At 45.2% G+C, this 15,081-nt stretch overlaps 2 non-coding genes across 2 annotated transcripts; one reads left to right on the forward strand and one right to left on the reverse strand.

Annotated features, from left to right (window-relative positions):
• The first annotated feature begins 6,999 nt into the window (after positions 1–6,999).
• Positions 7,000–7,081, forward strand: trnal-uaa (transfer RNA leucine (anticodon UAA)). The gene has a single exon. It is a non-coding gene; the product is annotated as a tRNA-Leu (tRNA).
• A 1,752-nt stretch (positions 7,082–8,833) lies between these two features.
• trnal-uaa (transfer RNA leucine (anticodon UAA)) lies at positions 8,834–8,915 on the reverse strand. The gene has a single exon. It is a non-coding gene; the product is annotated as a tRNA-Leu (tRNA).
• Positions 8,916–15,081: the final 6,166 nt, after the last annotated feature.

Genomic DNA, 15,081 nt, shown 5'->3' on the forward strand with positions numbered 1-15,081 from the left:
CGCCAACGGCCTTTCTGATTCTTTAACGTTACAATTAGTTCAAAATGAAGAAGGATGGTATGTTTTACCAAATCATTCTTTTGCCTTGCGAACAGCTGTGTTTCAAGTACAGCCACACAAACATTAACACCACGATTGCCATTTGAGATGGTCAGAGATGCCAGGAAGACGATGTCCTAACAGTAGTATCTCTAGTTTATTAATCCGGGGACCCGGGTGCTGACCCCACCCTGGATTCGAATCCCACCATGATAAAAGGTGGCATTTGAATTCAATAAAATCAAATGAAGCTATGAAACCATTGCCGATTATCAGAAAATCCTACCTGACACGTTAATGTTCTTCAGGGAATGAAATTTACCACATTCAGCTGGTCGGACTGACATGTGAATTCCACAATGTATTTGGCTCTGAATTGCCCATTGAAATAGCCAAACCAGCCGCTCAGTTACATTACTCACTACAAACATCAAAGAAATGAAACCGAACGAAACTAAGCACTGACTACTTACAGCCCACATACAGCAGTGGGTCAGGAAGGCAGCTCACCAACACTTCTCAAGGACAATGATGAAAGGGAATTAAATACTGGCCCAGCATCCCATTAATGAATAAAGGAGGATGATCACATTCAGGGAAGACAGACAAATTGACATAACTCACTTTAAACAGGAACCTTGATTTATACCCTACATGGGCATGATTTTCAGTAATATGGGAACAGGAGAAAAAATAAATAAGATTAACCTCGTTTTTTAATTTCCATTCCAGCTGATCATCTTCAATCCCGTTTTTTGCTTATTTTCTTTTATCTCTCGTTTCTCTGTCTATTCAACTCACTCCTTATCCCCTTCATCATAGACATCCCTGTCACCAGCATCAATCACCATATTTTCAAGCTGTGTTCAGTTATGATGGTAGGTCAGCGGACTCGAAATGTCAATTCTATTTTGCCCTCGACCCACGGGTGCCAAATCTGAACAGTTACTGCGGCAGCTTCTCGTTCGTGTTTTCTTGTTTCTGATCTCTTGCATCATTCTTTGTTTTATATAAACTTCAATATTGTTATGACATGGGATGTCTGCATCGTTGGTAAGGGCAGAATTTATTGACTTCACTAAGTGTCCTTTACTGTGAGGTCATTCCTTCTGACAGTATAGAGCCAAGCACATTGTTGTGGGTCTGACGTCAGTCTTAAGACAGTCCAATAATAATGCTAGATTTCTTTACCAAAGGATATCAGTGCTATAGATAAAAGTATTGACGAAATGCTGGTGCTGTTATTGTAATATTAGTGAAATTATCGTTTATTTCCAATTCCTGTCATATGAATTTAAGTTTTGACATATCTAAGGTAAGATTTAAAACAGTGTATTTTGTGCAGTAACCTGGGCCTCTGAATTACATATCCACGGACATCACTTCTCTGTCACACCATCCCTGTCATGAATTTACTTTACAGAAAAGAATAAGATTGTGATGGACATATTTGTAATGGAAAGAGAGTGGCGGGAGCTGGGCGGAAGTTCAGACGGAGCGCAAAGCCGGTCGGGAAGGTAAGTGATTGTTATGAGAGTGGGTGTGTTCTAAACCCCAGGTCCTACAAAGTAGGGACTCCCTCCCTCCCTCCTCCTCTAACCTTAATTAAGAGTCCACAGACTTGCCCATAGGAAGAGGGTCTAAGGAAGTTTAGATCGAAGAGTGAGGCTTCACCTCAGGAATCTTGATAAGGAGGTTGAGTAAAGAGATTACGCCACAATTGAAGAGGGTGAAGACATGATTGCTCAGCTGGTTCAGTGCGCTACGTGTTTGATGTGGCAGGTCAACGACTCTGGTGTGTCTGGCTCGTATATGTGTGGAAAGTGTGTGCACATTCAGCAATTGACCGAGCATATTGCAGCACTGATGAAAGAACTCGAAGACCTTAGGCTCATCCGAGAGAACGAGATCTTTCTGGACAAGACCTTCAGTGATGTTATTACACCAATCATGCCAGAAGAGAGCAGAAGAGTGCAGACGATGAGGAAGGCAGAGAGGAGACAGGTGCAAGAGACGCCGGGAGAAGTTCCTGTCAGGAACAAGTTGAAGCTTTTGGAAACAGTAGAGTCTGATGACACTGCCAGTTCGCAAGGCGGCTATGTTTGTCAATCAAAAGTTGCCGCAGAAGCAGAGCGGAAGAGTCGGACATCGCATAGAGCCATGGTAATAGGGGACTCCATCGTGAGAGGAACTGACCGGGGTTTTTGTGGCAGCAGACGGGATTTAAGGATGGTGTGTTGCCTTCCTGGTGCTAGAGTGAAAGACATCGCGGACAGAGTGCAGGACATCCTCAAGGACGAGGTTGAAGTGCCCGAGGTGGTGGTACACGTCGGCACAAATGATGTCGGGAAGAAGAGGAGGAACATACTACAGCGAGACTTCGCAGAACTAGGAAGAAGGCTAAAAGGCAGGACGTCCAAGGTGGTTATCTCCAGTTTGCTTCCAGTTCCTCGGGCTAGTGTGGCCAGAAACCGGGAGATAATGGACGTGAACGTGTGGTTGGGGAACTGGTGCAGGAAGCAAGGTTTCAAGTTCTTGGATCACTGGGGTATATTTTATGGTAACCATAAATTCTACAAGAGAGACGGCTTGCACCTTAATAGAACAGGGATCGGCATTCTGGCAGGCAGGTTTTCTGCTGCAACACCGCTACATTTAAACTAAGTAGCGGGGGGGAGGGGACAAGCTGGATGCTTAAAAAGGAAATTGAAGGGGTAGTTAGAACAAGAGAAGTCAAGAAAGACAACTGTATCAAGTAGGCAGAAAACTGGAAAAGGTATCATGCTGTAAAGTTGAGTGAAATAAGGGTTGAGGGGAAGGGTGAGAGCAGTAACAAATTAAAAATTCTATATATGAATGCACGAAGCATTAGACACAAGGTGGATGAGCTTGAGGCTCTTTTGGAAATTGGCAGATACGATATTGTGGGGATAACTGAGACGTGGCTTCATGGGGACAGTGCCTGGGAAATGAATATTCAAGGCTACACGTGTTATCGTAAGGATAGACTGACGGGCAGAGGGGGTGGGGTGGCCTTGTTGGTAAGGGAAGATATTCAGTCCCTTGCGCGGGCGGACCTAGAGTCAGGGGATGTAGAGTCAGTGTGGATAGGGCTTCGAAACACTAAGGGTAAAAAGATCCTCATGGGAGTCATCTACAGGCCCCCAAACAGTAGTCTGGATGTTGGAGGTAAGTTGAATCAGGAGCTGAAATTGGCTTGTCGCAAAGATGTTACTACAGTTGTTATGGGGGATTTTAACATGCAGGTAGACTGGGAGAATCAGGATGGTATCGGGCCTCAAGAAAGAGACTTTGTGGAGTGCCTCAGAGATGGATTTTTAGAGCAGCTGGTGCTGGAGCCGACCAGGGATAAGGCGATTCCTGATCTGGTATTGTGTAACGAACCAGAATTGGTCAGTGACCTCGAAGTGAAGGAGCCATTGGGAAGTAGTGACCATAATACAATAAGCTTCAATCTGCAATTTCAGAGGGAGTGGGTACAATCTGAAGTGACAATATTTCAGTTGAATAAAGGGAAATATGGACCTATGAGGGAGCAACTGGCCAAAGTTCAATACCTTAACAGGGAAGACCGTGGAGGAACAATAGCGGATATTTCTGTGTATAATGCAGAAGATGCAGGATCAGTTCATTCCTAAAAGGAAGAAAGATCCCAGGAGGAGACATGGGCGGCCGTGGCTGACAAGGGAAGTAAAGAAACATATAAGGTTAAAAGAGAAAAAGTAGAACTTAGCGAGGATAAGCGGGAAAACGGAGGACTGGGAAGCTTTTAAAGAACAACAGAGGATTAGTAAGAAGGAAATACGCAGAGAAAAAAATGAGGTACGAAGGTAAACTGGCCAAGAATATAAAGGAGGATAGTAAAAGCTTTTTTAGGTATGTCCAAGGCAAAAAAATAGTTAGGACAAAAATTGGGCCCTTGAAGACAGAAGCAGGGGAATATATAACTGGGAACGAAGAAATGGCAGAGGAATTAAATGGGTACTTCAGATCTGTGTTCACTGGGGAAGACACAAGCAATCTCCCTGAGGTAACAGTGGCTGAAGGACCTGAACTTAAGGGAATTTCTATTTGCCAGGATTTGGTGTTGGAGAGACTGTTAGGTCTGAAGGTTGATAAGTCTCCGGGACCTGATGGCCTGCATCCCAGGGTACTGAAGGAGGTGGCTCGGGAAATCGTGGATGCGCTGGTGATTATTTTCCAGAGTTCAATAGAATCGGGGTCGGTTCCTGAGGATTGGAGGGCGGCTAATGTTGTGCCACTTTTTAAGAAGGGTGGGCGGGAGAAAGCAGGAAATTATAGACCAGTTAGTCTGACCTCAGTGGTGGGAAAGATGCTGGAGTCTATTATAAAGGATGAAATTACGGCACATCTGGATAATAGTAACAGGATAGGACAGAGACAGCATGGATTTATGAAGGGGAAATCATGCTAGACTAATCTTCTTGAATTTTTTGAGGATGTAACTCGGAAGATGGACGAGGGAGATCCAGTGGATGTAGTGTACCTGGACTTTCAGAAAGCTTTTGATAAAGTCCCACACAAGAGGTTAGTGAGTAAAATTAGGGCGCACGGGATTGGGGGCAAAGTACTAGATTGGATAGAGAATTGGTTGGCTAATAGGAAACAAAGGGTAGTGATTAACGGCTCCATTTCGGAATGGCAGGCAGTGACCAGTGGTGTACCGCAGGGATCCGTGCTGGGACCGCAGCTTTTTACAATATATGTAAATGATATAGAAGATGGTATCAGCAATAACATTAGCAAATTTGCTGATGACACAAAGCTAGGTGGTAGGGTGAAATGTGATGAGGATGTTAGGGGATTACAGGGTGACCTGGACAAGTTAGGAGTGTGGGCAGATGCATGGCAGATGCAGTTTAATGTGGATAAATGTCTGTTTATCCACTTTGGTGGCAAGAACAGGAAGGCAGATTACTACCTCAATGGTATCAAATTAGGTAAAGGGGCTGTTCAGAGAGATCTGGGTGTTCTTGTCCACCAGTCAATGAAGGCAAGCATGCAGGTACAGCAGGTCGTGAAGAAGGCTAATAGCATGCTGGCCTTCATAACAAGAGGGATTGAGTATAGAAGCAAAGAGGTGCTTCTGCAGCTGTACAGGGCCCTGGTGAGACCACACCTGGAGTACTGTGTACAGTTCTGGTCTCCAAATTTGAGGAAAGACATTCTGGCTATTGAGGGAGTGCAGCGTAGGTTCACGAGGTCAATTCCTGGAATGGCAGGATTGCCTTACACGGAAAGACTGAAGCAACTGGGCTTGTGTCCCCTTGAGTTTAGAAGACTGAGAGGGGATCTGATTGAAACGTATAGGATTATGAAAGGACTGGACACTCTGGCAGGAGGGAACATATTTCCGTTGATGGGGGAGTGCCGAACCAGAGGACACAACTTAAAAATACGGGGTAGACCATTTAGGACAGAGATGAGGAGAAACTACTTCACCCAGAGAGTGGTGGCTGTGTGGAATGCTCTGCCCCAGAGGGCAGTGGAGGCCCAGTCTCTGGATTCTTTTAAGAAAGAATTGGATAGAGCTCTTAAAGATAGTGGAGTCAAGGGGTATGGAGATAAGGCTGGAACAGGATACTGATTAGGAATGATCAGCCATGATCATATTGAATGGCGGTGCAGGCTCGAAGGGCAGAATGGCCTACTCCTGCATCTATTGTCTATTGTCTATTCCAGACAATTTACGGTGGGCACCGTTTTCCCTGAAAGTGAGTGGGGATTGATATTTCATTGCTGATGTGAAACCAGATCCTACACTGAATCTGTTCGCTGGTTTTTGTTGCTGTGGTGAAACGGTGGGCAATCACGGTGTGAAACGTTGTTCTAGCTCTCTGGTTTCCTTCATACCTGTCCTGGTCAGGGAGGCTGGGGATTGGTCCTCTCCATCAGATGGAGGGACCAGCGCATTGTTGACCCAATTTAATCAAGAATGGAATTGGTCATCTTCACTTCTCATGGTTCATTGTTGTTCTGTTTTGTTGTAAGTTACTTGAGCACTTTCTGGGACTTGACAATGCATTAAAGCTGCAGTAAGTTTGGAAGCACGGTTTGGAATTGTCTCGCTGCAGTACATGACATAGATGACGCGCATACCCTCAAAGTCAGCATGCCAGTGTGTCTGGCAATGGGTCCGCCTTTTCTGTTATGCTTCTGTTCCACGCTAAGAGCTGTCAGTTTTTGGATTCGCTGGAGTGCTGAGGGGTTAACACAATTTGTGTGGTATTTTTCTTCAGGCCAAAATCCACCCTCCAGGAAAAATAGCCAAACGCTCTAATTGAGTAACAAACAGCACGCGTTTTTTAGCAAATGGTCTATTCAAGCTGGTGTCAGCTTCTGGAGCGTCTCAGAGTTGCCAAGCACGGAAACAGACCCTGCTATCTAACTTGCCACTGCTAAACAGATAACCGAAATTAATCTAACCAATATTTGCCAAATTTTGTCCCTTATCTCTCCGAATCCTTTCAGTTGTCTTTGAAATGTTGTGAGCGCACCAGTCTCTGACATTAAATATGACAATTCATTCTGTACACACGGAAATGGCTGTGTGTAAAACAACTGTCCCTCACATCCCCTTTAAATATTACTGTTCTCACATTTAACCAATGTTATCTCGCTTTGAACTCATGTGCCTTGTGAAAAATTACTCCCTGACTCTTTTCTCTGTCCGTCTGCCTCATGACTTTATAAAATTGTGTAAGGCCATTCCTCAGACCTGAAGCTCCAGGGAAAACTGTCGAAGTCTATTCAGCTTCGTGCTATTGTCCAAACAGTGCAAACCTTGGAAACCCTTTCAAATACTTTCGAAATTGCACCACGTTCATTATTCAATGCGCGATCTGTTAGTGCCTGAAGTGAAGCGATGCTGAAACACTAGTAATGACAATTTTGACATTCTGTTTCTGTAATCTGTAAGGTTGCGTGGCCGAGTGGTGTCAGGCGCTGGATTTAAGCTCCAGTCTCTATCGAGTCGTGGGTTCGAATCCCACCGCTACCAAGATAACTGATGTTCTACTGCCCAGTTGAACATAAGCAGAAGCTGAGCACGCCCTATGTGTTTGCAGCTGCTCCGGACTGACTCTGAAAACAGTGTGAGTCCTTGCTGTCGGACTCTGATCAATCCCTCTGCTTTCGGAGATCTGCATGGCCAGTTTCTGTGTCTCAAATAGTCAGCTCATTTGTCTGAAAGTTTGGTGGTTCGAGCCCGACCTTTGCACCGAGCCTCAATTATTTCAGTTCAATCATTGAGACCAACCATGTCCCGACACTGCAACCACGAGAACCCACCCGAGTCTGCAGCTGGATGTGGCCCCAATCTCTCCAAGGCCCCGCTGCCAACAGAAAGCGGCTACTGCAGCTTCAATCAGCGGCTTCCTGCTCAGCCCTGGGACACAGCACATGGAAAATCCTTCCCCAGGAACGGCTCTTCCCGTGTGAAAGGGACAACCATTCCACTTTAAATTGGACACGGCTTCAGAGGATTGTTCCTGTGCTTGGAACGTTTCATAAACAAAACTCCTGTCTCGCAAATAAGAAGTGGGAAAAGTTGTTGGCAGGAAGAATAGAGAAAGTGTTGACTGTGAGGACTCTGTCTCGTCAGCAGATAGGATTCCTTACACTCGAAACTGGAATGATTGGGTTTCCTTCGGGAATTTCCCAATTGATTTACCGTCTGCCAGAGAGACTGGGAATCACTCCAGAGACATAAAGATGAGGATAAAAATATGAAAATATTTATATTGAGTCTTAAATCCAGAGACAAGTGTTAAATAGATAATAATGTTCTGAAGGAATAATAGCTGAGAAATGGAAAGTGTGAATGATGACATTTGTGATTGGGAGGAATGAACTGGATCCTTGCAAATTGCAATGCCGGGTGAAATATGCTCAGTATGAAATCACACACTCATCAATCGTGAGCCAGGCCCAGCTACTTTAGTCGGTAGAGCATAAGATGCTTCATCTCAGGGCCGTAGGTTCCAGCCTCACGATGGGCCCTTTCCCTCCTTTAAAGAAATCCAGCTCTCTGCTCCACTTGCAGTATTGCAACCCAGTGTAGGGGTTGGTTTGGACACGTCGATCCGACTGTGTTTGATCACACCTCGGTTTCTGAGTGAAAGCTGTCTCCACTTGCCCATAAGATGGAATCCTATCTGCTGACGAGACAGAGTCCTCACAGTCAACACTTTCTCTATTCTTCCTGCCAACAACTTTTCCCCCTCCTTATTTGCGAGACAGGAGTTTTGTTTATGAAACGTTCCAAGAACAGGAACAATCCTCTGAAGCCGTGTCCAATTTAAAGTGGAATGGTTGTCCCTTTCACACGGGAAGAGCCGTTCCTGGGGAAGGATTTTCCAGGTGCTGTGTCCCAGGGCTGAGCAGGAAGCCGCTGATTGAAGCTGCAGTAGCCGCTTTCTGTTGGCAGCGGGGCCTTGGAGAGATTGGGGCCACATCCAGCTGCAGACTCGGGTGAGTTCTTGTGGTCTCAATGCTTGGACTGAAATAATTGTGGTTCGGTGCTAAGGGCGGGCTCGAACCACCAAGCTTCCAGCCAAATGCAGTGACAATTTGATACACAGAAACTGGCCATGCAGATGTCCGAAAGCAGAGGGGTTGAGGAGAGTCCGACAGCAAGGACTCACACTGTTTTCAGACTCAGTTGACCTGAGCAGCGGCAAACACAACAACGAAAACGCAGACAGCCTACAGAGGTTCTGCTTTGTTCAGCTGTTTGCAGTGGAGCAACCGCTGGTAGCGGTGGGATCCGAACCCACGACTCGTTAGAGACTGGAGCTTAAATCCAGCGCCTTAGACCACTCGGCCACAGTACCACAGAGGCGCAGACCGCCAAAATCTCATTACTAGCGTTTCAGCATCGCTTCACTTCAGGCACTGACAGATCGCGCATTCAGTAACGAACGTGGAACAATTTCGAAAGTATTTGAAAGGGTTTGCAAGGTTTGCACTGTTTGGACAATAGCACGAAGCTGAATTGGCTTTGGCAGTTTTCCCTGGAGATTCAGGGCTGAGGAATGGCCTTACAGAATTTTATAAGGACATGAGGGAGACGGACAGAGAAAAGAGTCAGGGAGTAATTTTTCACAAGGTACTTGAGTTCAATGCGAGATAACATTGGTTTAATGTGAGAACAGTAATATTTAAAGGGGATGTGAGGGACACTTGTGTTGAACACAGAAATTTCCGTGTGTACAGAATGAATTGTCATATTTAGGGGCAGAGACTGGTGCGCTCACAACATTTCAAAGGCAGCTGAAAGGGTTCGGAGAGATAAGGGACAAATTTTGGCAAATATTGGTTAGATTAATTTCGGTTATCTGTTTAGCAGTGGCAAGTTAGATAGCAGGGTCTGTTTCCGTGCTTGGCAACTCTGAGACGCTCCAAAAGCTGACACCAGCTTGAATAGACCATTTGATAAAAAAAAAACGCTTGCTATTTGTTACTCAGCGCGTTTGGCTATTTTTCCGGGAGAGTGGAGTTTGGCTGAAGAAAAATACCACACAAATTGTGTTACCCCCTCAGCACTCCAGCGAATCCAAAAACTGACAGCTCTTAGCGTGGAACAGAAGCAAAACAGAAAAGGCGGAACCATTGGCAGACACACTGGCATGCTGACCTTGAGGGAGTGCGATTCGTCTATGTCATGTACTGCTCACACAAACGGCAGCGAGACAATTCCAAACCGTGCTTCCAAACATACTGCAGCGTGTTTGGCGGAGCTGGGAAGATGGTTTGCAGCATTTTCCTCACATTTCTGGGTGACATCCTCAGGGCTGCAGAGTCTGTTGTGAAGCGCTGCTGTCCTGGGGCAGTTGGAATTGATTTGGTTTCATTCCCGCTCCTTCCGGTTTTTGGGGTTACAGACTGGGTCCAGATGAATCTGTTTATTGATGGAATCCGCGGATGAGTGCCCTGCTTCTAGAAATTCTCTCTCTGCCTTCTGTTAGCCCTGTCATATTACAATTGTGCAGTTCTCACCAAACCTTGCCGTCTGGACGGATTACTACTCGGGACAGCTGGTCCGTGACAATTCGGGACTGTCACACAATATCTTTGCCAAGAATGGATATCCCCCCGATTTCATTCCCAGATGTCTGGCACACACGAAGTTCACAACGAGGCAATTTGAAAAGCATACTCCCCTTTATTAAAATAAATTGCTGGGAACTGACAGTCAGACTCCTCTGAACACACTGGGTTACAACAGACACATAAACCGACAGCCTCACTCAGACAAAACTCCCCAGAACACAACACCCAATACCCATCATGTACCAACGTGGCAGCATCTGTGGAGAGAAACAGGTTTAATGTTTCAGATTGACAGAACCAGACTAGTTATGCATTTTATTGTTTTAATGCTAGAGTAATTGTCTGTTTTACTTAGCAAATCAGCATATTTATCAGAATATTACATTAGTCGCGAAATGTCAACTTTCTGAATGTCAACCGACTTTTCTGGTTGTAATGCTGATTCCGTTGCCTTGAGCTGCTGAAACGCTGGCCTTCAATTGTTCTTTTTTATTCCCCTTTCTGTCAGTGAGCACCCATTTTAAATGGAGAGTTTCTATTCCGTTGCCTTGAGCTGGTGAAACGCTGGCCTTCAATTGTTCTTTTTTATTCCCCTTTCTGTCAGTGAGCACCCATTTTAAATGGAAAGTTTCTATTTTCAGGCTCGCCCTCAATACGCGTCTCTACTCGTCTATCATTTCCTCTGCGTATCAACCTCACTCTCTTCCACATGCCCCCACTCTCTGTCTATCAATATCCCTTATTTTCCATTTCTGCTGTGTGAAAAGTCTGACATTCGGAGATAGTTTGAGAGTAGACCTCCTAAGCATAATTGCCAAAATTGTTTGGTGCATTAGCCAAAAGGAATTGGGTCTGTGTGGGTTACTCTCTGGAGGGATAGTGTGGGGCCGATGGGCCTGTTTCCAAGCGATAGGGAATCTAACCACCCTGTTCGAAACTCATTCGTGGCGTAGGACGCCATTCAATTCCATTCCAGGATCTAGAACCAAAAGCACTGTCGGAGCAGCGAGATATTTCCAACTCAGAAAGGTGAGATCCGAGATGGGTGATTTGTGGTTACAGTTCTCTCGTGTGTCTGTTGCTATTGTCCTTCTAGATAGATGCAAACAATCACTGGGTTGGTCTGGGTCTGTGTTCTGTGAGGAAGCAGGAGTTAGTTTTCAATAAGATAATTCACAAGAAGAGAAATATATCTTCATTTCCTGACTGGGAATTGTATCCCGGTCTGGGCATTACAAACTCAGACTCCGAACCAGTGACCCTACTGCAGCTGACAGTAACACTTGTGACCTGATCTGTCCAGACTCTGTGTATGATCTTCACGTCATCATCTTCTTCAGCAGCAATGTTTCTCTCTCTAAGTTTCCAAACTATTCATATTGCCGCCCTGGTTTCAATGTGAAGAAAGTGGAGCTGTGCTAACCTGATTTACTGCAGGAAGGTACAGAACAGTTTGATACTAACAGCGGCTCGTTTTGAGGCGTTGATCTGCGGTGATGGGGGGGGGGGGGCACAAATAAAGCCTTGATTCAAATCGTCTGATTCCAAATTCCTTGTCGGAAATGACCAGAGGATTCTCGCTGAATTTGTTCAGGACCTTTACTGGAAGTGACACTAAATCCAAGTATGAAAGTACATTCCAGTAGAGTGCATCATAAGATAGCGTAATGACTGTGAATAAAATGCTGGAGACGTCCAGCAGAAGAACAGGCGACACAGAAGCAGGTACCTGAGGACAAATGTATTTGCTTTGCCATTGAAAGGCCCTGTTACACAAAGTGGATTATCTTTGCTGGTTGATCACCTTATGAATGTTGTTTCCCAGATCTCCATGTTTACATCACATATGGAAAGGTGTCCAGCGTGTGCGTGTGTGCATCCGGCTAGTGAAGCAATAGATAAAACATCTGACTTTGAATCAGGCGATTGTAGTTTTACATCCTGCATGTCTCGAGTGCAACGTGTTAGTTCAGCCAATTGCATGTTGTCAGTTGCTATTTTCTTAGGTTCTTTCGAGCTGCAGTGATTGGATCAGTGTGTATTCAAATTAAATGTTGCTTTTGGATAATATTTTGAGCCAAAACTAGAAACTGGGACTGGAATACATGGATGTCCGACGAGCTGCAATGTACGATGGGCCGAACGGTCTCTTCCCACTCTGTGAAAGCAGAAGGCAAGGAGGACCTAATCTGCAGCAAGACTGATCAGAAATGAAAAGGCAAAAGTGTTTTCATTCTGAATAAATGCAAGGCCGCCTTCTGCCTTCCCTTGTCGTCTAGTAGCCAGCATTTGGCTCTCTCGCCGCCGTGACACGGGTTCTATCCCCGGTCAAGGAATGCGTGCTTTGTTCTGCACACACATCGTGGTAAGAATATTTCTGACCACTTTTCCAAAGCTGGCCGAACATCGGTTTTGTGCCAACCGTTTTAAAGTTGAACAGAAAACCAAGAGATGCAGATGTTGGAAATCTGAACCAAAAACAAGAATTGACGTGTAAACTGAATAGTCCTGGCAACATCTGTGAGGAGAAACAGAGACAATGATTCACAATGACAGAATCAGATTAGTTCTTCATTTCTAGACCACAATGTCGGGATAATGGTCAGTTTTATCGGTCGAATGAGGATAGTTATCAAAATCTATTTGTTTTTTGCCAGTTAGCAGCCATGTCGACCCGAGATCTGATTCTTTCAGGGTCTCCCTCAAGATGAGTCTCTAATTTTCTGTCTTTATCTCTGTGTATCTACCTCACCCTTTATCATATTCTTTGACCCTTTATTTGCCAATATCCCTCATTTCCCATTCCTACTCTATGAAAAGCCTGACGATCAGGGATAGTTTGAGAATGGAGCTGCTGAGAGGTTTTCTGGAACCTGGCAGGAGACTGGAAAACTTGGCTCACACTCTACGGATAATACGTCTGCCACTTGGATGTGATATAAGGAGCCAGTTCTTCCTCAAAATATTGTAACCCTTTCGAAATTAAAGTTACATTCCTTATCCAATAGAAGATAAACTACAACAAAGGAGAATATGGAGGCGTTAATGATGCTGTAAAATGAATGAATGGCGACAGCAGAGAATGAGGGTGATCCACCCGTGGTTTCTGTGCCATAACCACAACATCCACGGCCTTTCTGCAGTGTCTCCTGCCTCACCTCGTTATTCCCACCAAACTTGGAATGAAGGAGAGAGAATAAAAGTGGAGGAGAGGAAGGAGTGCTTTTGGAACAGCGGCAAGAAACTCCAGGTTGGTGTATTGGTTAGGAAGGATAACATGCACTGCTGGAACTAAACCAGGAAAAAGGAGTGGGTTTACCAAACCATAACAGGCTCGAACTCAAACAGGATGCTGAGTCCCTTCATCAGTAACACGACCCTTAATAAAAGGTGAACCTACGGGCCTTCAATACAACAAGAGGGCGCAGCTGGGATTGGACCCTATGGTCAGCTGCTTCCCAAGGAGGGGTTTGAAATAACTAAGGGACGGCCATATGTGCAGTTCCTTAACCACATGACCACAGTAACTCGGAAATACATTTCTGTATCAATATTACTCAGTGTGATTTACAATCAAACCCCACTGTTGCAAAACCAGACATTTCACGATTGAACATTCTTCAATGCAAAGGCACATAAAAGGGCAATCTTCTCTTACATTGGCTTCAAACAGATATTTGTATCTGTTTAAAAAACAGGACAAAGGGGAAGTTGTTCATTCTCTTGGGGAGTATTGATGGATTTAATACACACAGTGGTAATCTCACACGAAGAGGAACAGTGTCATTGCCATGAATTGCCCAGGAATGGTGTGTGAGCCAATGTAAACAGTTTGCAGTAAAGGCTGACCCATTAGCAGCGACACTGAGCCTTGCACCACCAGATCCAGACTCCCTTCCTGCCTCATGCCTCCCAGTCATCATTGTCATTCACGTCAATTTCACTTCCCTGCTCCACTTCTCAACTTACTACCGATCTCCTGAAGGTGTCCGATTGGAACCTACCACTGTTAGAAACGCATTCCTGGGATAAAGATATGACTCAATGGAATAGGACTCGCTGTCCATCCCTAAATCCCCCAGAGATGGAGGATATGAGTTGCTTTTGTGAACCATTGAACTCCTTCACACGGAGGTACAGCCATTATGCTGCAAGTGCGGGATTTCCTGGATTTACACCCAGAGACACTGAAGGAACACCAACATATTCCCAACTCAGGAAGGTGAGATGATTGGAGGGAGATTTGAAGGGGTCACTATCGTATCTGTCCACTGTCATTGTCCTTCTACATGGTTCAAGTAATCACTGGGCTGATTCTGGAGTGATCCCGGTCTGTCTTCTGTGTGGAACGGGGAATGCGTTTTCATTCAGACAATTCACATGAAGAGAATTAAACCTTCATTCCCTGAATGGGAACTGTATCCATGTCTGGACGATACAAACTTTGACTCCACAGCACGGGCCCCCGGTAATGCTGACAGTATCCAAAGCGACCTGAATTGTACACACCCTTGTGCCTGTCCATCCCTTCATAACCACCTTCGGCAACAAAGTTTCTCTCTTCAATTTTGCAAATGCTTCATATTATCGCCTTGGGTTTCAAAATAAAGAAAGTGGAGCTGTGGGAATCTGATGTTGGTCAGTCGGTGTAATGCAGGAATGTACAGAACAGGTTGACGCGGGCAGAGACCCGTTTTGAGGCGTGAGGTTGAAGTGAAGGGGTTCCACCAATAAAAAGCACTGTTCATCTCGTCTGATTCTCCATCCCGGGATTCAAATCAACAGAGGTTTCTCGCTGGACTGGTTCAGGATCTTGACGGGAAGAGGCCATGACGCAAGGTATGAAAAGATATTTCACTGGAGTGAATCAAAAAATCGCGGAGTGACTGTGAATAAAATGTTGGCAACTTCCAGCAGAGGCGCAGGCGACACTGAAGCAGGGACCTG

Source organism: Chiloscyllium punctatum, chromosome 21, assembly GCF_047496795.1.
Source record: "Chiloscyllium punctatum isolate Juve2018m chromosome 21, sChiPun1.3, whole genome shotgun sequence".
Classification (NCBI taxonomy): domain Eukaryota; kingdom Metazoa; phylum Chordata; class Chondrichthyes; order Orectolobiformes; family Hemiscylliidae; genus Chiloscyllium; species Chiloscyllium punctatum.